Below are 5,984 nucleotides of genomic sequence, written 5' to 3' on the forward strand. Positions count from 1 at the left end.
CGAGAGCGGGCGGCCGGGGCGGCGGGGCCTCTACCCTGCCGCGGTGGTAGCAGTCGGGAGTCTTAGCACGCGCTTCACGCGTCAACGGGAATTAGGAAAGTGTACGGCCGCAGAAGAAAGAAAAAGTTTTCAGTTCTGTCGCCTCACTATTTGCTGACGTTCTGGCACACCTACCAGTCTTTTCTTGCACTGAACTTCAGACTGTATCTAGTATCCCGCTTTTTCACAAGGATTAAACGTGAGCATCCTCCATGTTATGAATTAGTATTCATAACTGTAACTTTCAACGTGACCAGTGCGTAAGTACCTGACCGATAACTTATTTAGTCATCACCTGTAGTGAATGTGTGGATGTTGGGGTCAGAGGGCCTGGAGCAGAGAATGAGGTCACTCACAGTGGGACCTCAGGCAAGGCTGAGAGCCATTCCCAGCCTCCTCGTCCTGCATTTTTAGAGGGGTTTTTTGAGACTTAGCGTGTGCTTAGCATATATCAAGCCCTCAGTAGGAGTTAGCTGCCACTGACAAACTTCTTCACGAAGCAGATCATGCTGTGCTGGATAGCACTGTGCAGTGAGCTCACGTTTGATCGCCAGAGGTAGATTTGTAGGATCTCTAAGAGTATGACTCATTTTTTTACAAATAGCTCTCCAAAAAGGACTGTTTGTGGCAAATTGTTCTCTAAAGGGGTCATCTGCCGTCCTACAACTTTGATGCGGGGGAATGCTCAGGTCTGGGTCCTGCTGGCTGCTGTCTGGCCTGGAGAGGGCCAGAGACTGGTGCAGAGGGAGAGTGAAGGCTCCCGTGAAAGTGTAGCAGAAGCTTTACCCAAGTCAGTGACTGTGGAATGGGTACCAAGGCGAGAGCAGCACTTGGATGGCATGGCAGAGGTAGAATTAGCAGGACTCAAAGAAGAGCATGTGGTGAAGTGAGAGAGGGAGGTGTACAAGGTAGACAGCTGCGTGGGTGGTGGCGATGTGGCCTAGGTGGGGAAGCAGAAGTTGAAGGGGAGGGAGCAGGATGGGTGACGTGAGGAGTATGGCTTTGAACTTACAGGTTTGAACATGAAGGCCAACAAGGTTTATAAAAGGGGGAACCAGGAGAATCAAGTCAGGACTTTGAGGATGAGGTGACAACCAAAGATACAAGGTAATTGAAGTTATCAGGTCAGGAAAAACTTTCCATGTTAGGATTCAGTAAAGGAAGAAGTCAGAGTTGGCTTCATGGGTTTGTGACTCAGTACAGTCTCACTGGACTCCTTACTGTGAAAGTCTGGCCCTTGGTTTAATGTTTTGCAGTCACTGTCTTGAAATTCTTCCTAACAAATTCTTACTGAGCCAGAGCCCCTATGTTTTCGTTTTGCATGAGAGCCCTGCAAATTACGTAGTAAGTCCTGAAATTAAAAACACAGCTGGAGGGAATGGTAACTTAAAGCGTGTGGAGTCCACGGTGGTGAGAAGGCACCTCTAGGACGAGTCAGGAAGCCTTGACTGCAAGTGACAGGCCCAGGCCCTCGTTCACACCATGCAGGTCCACAGGACTTGGAGAGCAAATTGGGGCTTCGCTCTGTGTCTGTGAGACTCTCCAGGCTAAACGGCTCTGGGCCCCACAGCCCACTGGACATCCCGGGGGAGAGGGAGGTACTGGCTTCCGGAGTTCTCAGAAAGCCCAGCATGTTGTAAATTATGAATTAAACCCAAATGCACTTTCTGACCATTGAATGGAAGGGGGCTGGCTACTCTTAGACCTGAGGCCCAGCTGGAGTTGGCCTCTCCTGAGGGACCAGAGCTGAACAGGAAAGGGGGCGGGGGGATGAAGCCTGAGTCAGGACAGTGGCCTCGCTCTAGCTGCTCCCTTAACTCGCGGCCCACAATCCTTGCCAACAAACTTCATCCCTTTAAAAAAAACTTTTTCCAGTGTTGGATATTAGTAGATAAAATATTTATTGATAAAATATTTCCTTCAGTTAAACCAGAATATACATTTAAAAATCTGAATGTGTGTCAATGTAACATTTCTAAATGTTTTCAACAGGGACAGGGATTTGTGTGGCAGCATTAATTTATATTTATATTAATGGTTATTTTTGCTTTTTAGAGCAATATATGTCCTTTAGAGAAAATTCAGAAACTACTCCAAAATGCAGTTTTTTAAAAAGTCACCTGTAGCTCCATGAGGTGATTGTGGTTACAGTTTTGATAGATTTCATTGCATTTTCTTTGTTGTACACATATGTTTCTGATTCTTATAGCCACATGGTATATCTAGTTTTATATTCGGCCCTTTTCCCCCCACTTTTTCCTTAATGTGGTATCATGACATTATGTCCCATCATTCTGTAGTCTTTAGAAACTATAATTTTCAGTGATTGCATAATACTTGATTTAACATTTCAAAAATTTAGTTAACTTTCTTCTGATTGGCAATGGTGATTGTTCTTTAGGGAGAACTTGGAAAATCAGAACAATATAATACCATATTTTATCTACCCTAAGATGAACATTTTTTTATCTCTCTAAAATTGCGATGCTTCTTAAAAATCACTGTCAGCCAGGCAGCAGTTGTGACCCAGTTGTCACCATCTGTATGCATGAGCTAAGTCATGGCAGTGCATATTGAGGTAAGTGAATTGTTGGAGAAGCCGGGCCACCTTTACTTGCTGAGATTTGTGCAGACAGGTTGTGTATCACTGGGCTTTGCAGAGTGGGTATAAATGCCTTGGGAGAAAACTCCAGAAACAATAGTGGAAGGCTCTAAGAATAGCCACATAACCATCGCCTAGAAAGCACCGAACATGATTGTGAGGACAGCCATGACACAGTATTAGTTGGACTTTAAATGGGAAGAACCAATTTATTTCATTTTTTTTTGTATGCATGAGTGATACTTGATTTAAAAAAAAAAAAAAATTGCCCGAGTAAGCTTAAAGAGTTCTTTCAATAAAAATAATTTAAAAATAAAATTTAAAATTTTGAGTGTAAAGAAAGCATCTTAGATTAATTGCCAGTGTGTTTTCTTTTTTGTACATAAAACTGTGACTTACATCAGTGACATCTGGAACGTGATGACACACAGTGAAAGCATTGAATGTGTGTTGCCAAGCTCTTTTCCTCTGTAATATACTATGGTTTGACTTCTTTCCCTCCTTCAGGACTCACTTTTATCATCATTGTTATTTATAACAACAATGGGTACATAATTTTAACCTGCCCAATTCTTTACAATTAGTAAAATATTTTTATATTTATTGAATAGGTAATCAATTCCCATGGTTTAAATCCAAAAGGTACAAAAAGGTCTATAAGAAAAGTCTCCCATCCGCTCCTGGCCCCAGCCGTCCAGTTTCCTCCCCCTGGAGCCCCAGTGTCATTAGTCTCCTCGGTATTCTTCTAGCACTAGATGTCTCCTACCCATTCCTCCTCTGTCTTCTTATAGTACTGGTGGCAGCACCCTCTGTGTGCTGTCCTCCTTGAGTCTCCACTTGTGTACATTATACGCATTGCATAATTTATAGCTTTACAGTAGTGCTGGCCAATTTGCAGGCAAGAGTAAGAATCACAGCTTAGCAGATCATTATGCTGAGGCCCAGTGCTCTTCCCAGTAGCGGGGCTGGAACTCAGACCTGGGTCATCCAGCCCCTGTTAGGTAAGAAATGAGTGAACTTGTTTCTTGCAAATCACACTGTTCTTCCTTGAAGTGCCAGTTGGCATTTGAAACTCCTTGGTGCTGTTTGGAGTCTGTCACTCGAGACCAACTTCTGGTCTTTCAGGAATCACTAAGTCCTGGTAACCATTCGCTGCACCTCTAAAGAGGGATGTGCATTCCAGGGGCCGCAACAGCCCACACCGAGGTGTGGGGGTGTGGAGAAACCTGGTGAGCTGGGTCCTGCCCCCAGCTCTTTATATGTTCTCTCCAGGATTTACCCCAACAGTCCTCGCAACCCTACCTTTCATCCATGCGCAGTCGCAGAGGGTCTAAACAGCCCGCTACAGTGGGAGTGGAGGTGCTGAGGGCACAGAGCAGACATGAGCAGGAAAGGAACAGTTCATGGCGGTTTATGTGGCCATACTAAATCTTTGCACGTGTCCTGTGGTCCCCTCTCGTGACCTTGGTTGTTGCCCAGGTTCATTTATGCTGTGGCAAGTAGTAACGCTGCTCACTGCGTGCTTACCAGGTGCAACCTGTTTAGATTCACTAGATACTGAGAACTGACGAGTGACTTATGGGTGAGTTTTTAAACCTTGGACAAAATGTGGCCCTGGATTGTCGTGATTGCTGGCTTCTGTGGTGTAAACACTCCTGTCATGGCCAGCAGTATTTGGAGGGAAGTGGGATACGCACAGGAGGACAGAGTGCTGGGGTTACTAGAAGGGTCAGTGTGCCCAGAGGCATCGGTGGGCTGGGGGGCTGTGGATGAGCTCAGTTTCAAGCTTGGTTCACCTAAGGAGGGCATCCCCAGCCAGGTCTGGACTTTGTGCACGGACTCCATACCCTAGGGTTTTCCAGCCCCGGAGGACTTTCCCCGCCACCTCATGGACCTGCTTTAGAACCTCCCTGGAAACCCCAGGAAGTTTGCTCAGATCTGGGACCTGGAGAGGATGGAGAACATTAGGAAGTGCTCCAGTGCAAGTGAGCTACAGTGGAGGTCACTTCCCCGAAGCTTGGGTTTGAGGCTCGTGCTGGGCCAGGGTAACTTTAGGGGGTTGTGGCCAGAAATTGGTCTCCCACAAAGGGCATCTAGGGTGGTGTCACTCTTGTCCCTCTCAGGTACCTACGGTAGCAGTGCCAGACTGGCTCTCATGTCCTTAGTGTCCATCACAGCCCTAGGCCTTGCCACACAGCAGCGGCCTGTGGGCGCACTAAGTCTCAGCGTGTGGTGGTGGGGAGGGTTGTCAGCTCTTTCAAAGAGCATCTCCAGTGAGTCTTAGTTTATCACTTCTCTTCTGTCTGAGGAGGTTGGAATGGAATGTGGTTTTCCCAACTTATATTTTTCTTGAAACCTTTACAGATGTCGTTCTTTCCCTCATTGGGTTTTCCAGAATGACAAAGTAATTTATAATTGATTAGATTTTAAACTGTTTTAACACTTATGATGAGATACTGTAGTCATACCAAAAGTGATTTTTGTCATGGCCCTCTCTGACTACAAATCTCTCTCATCTACCATCTCATGGGACCAGATATGAGAATAAACACCTGCTTACATAGCCCTCCAGCAGATTCACACTTGAGCCCTTGTCCTGAGTCCGTGTGCTGGGAGGTCTGGGGCTGCTGCCAGCTGGCCTCTGATTCTCTTCCTGATCCTCACACATGCGTGTTGTAGGACAGGACAGAGAAGTGGAGGAGATCTGTTGCGTAATTAAATCTTCTACAGCAACTAGTTAGGGAGAACCATCAGGACTCACCAAGCTAGGTATCCAGGGTCACGAATGACGTGGCCTTGTCCAGGCAGCCTTTGAACCTGGTGTTTGAGGTGAAGCGGCATTTCCCCTGCATCAGTTCTCTTTGCTACTCTGCAATGAAAGGAAATGACCATTTTGAGTGAGGGTGTCACCCCCTCTGCTTTATTCTTGCAGGTCTAGCAGACTAGCAAGAGCGTGGACACAGAAATGTGCCATGTAAGTGCCCTGGAGGTTTTCCCGAAGACAGTGCCCAAGAGAAGCCAGCTGGACAGAGTGGCCCTCTGTGACACTCTGAGCTGCTGGCTGAGCCACTCACAGAACATCACTTCTTCTATGAACACATGGTGATTGCCTGCTTTCTCCAACGGCTGTATGTTGGTGCCACTCTCAGCCATCGTGACTACTTTGACAACGTCACAGCTTTGATGCCGAATCAGTAGTCACCATCAGGGTCTGCGGCCTTTCTGGATGCACTGGAATTGGTCCCTCTACCCTGACCGCTGGTGGTTTCTTGGGGAGACCGTGTGCCGTGTGCCAACCCTGCCTGGCCTCACTCAGGGTGGCATCACTTGCCCTAGCACCACC

The 5,984-nt window shown here is 46.7% G+C and overlaps 1 long non-coding RNA gene across 1 annotated transcript; it reads right to left on the minus strand.

Moving 5' to 3' along the window:
- Positions 1–2,820: 2,820 nt before the first annotated feature.
- Positions 2,821–5,578, minus strand: LOC112479427. Its single transcript, XR_003046185.1, has 2 exons — positions 5,403–5,578; positions 2,821–4,586 (listed from the first exon to the last, which is right to left on the minus strand). It is a non-coding gene; the product is annotated as an uncharacterized LOC112479427 (long non-coding RNA).
- Between the last annotated feature and the right edge of the window lie 406 nt (positions 5,579–5,984).

This window comes from Pteropus alecto, unplaced genomic scaffold, assembly GCF_000325575.1.
Source record: "Pteropus alecto unplaced genomic scaffold, ASM32557v1 scaffold214, whole genome shotgun sequence".
NCBI lineage: Eukaryota > Metazoa > Chordata > Mammalia > Chiroptera > Pteropodidae > Pteropus > Pteropus alecto.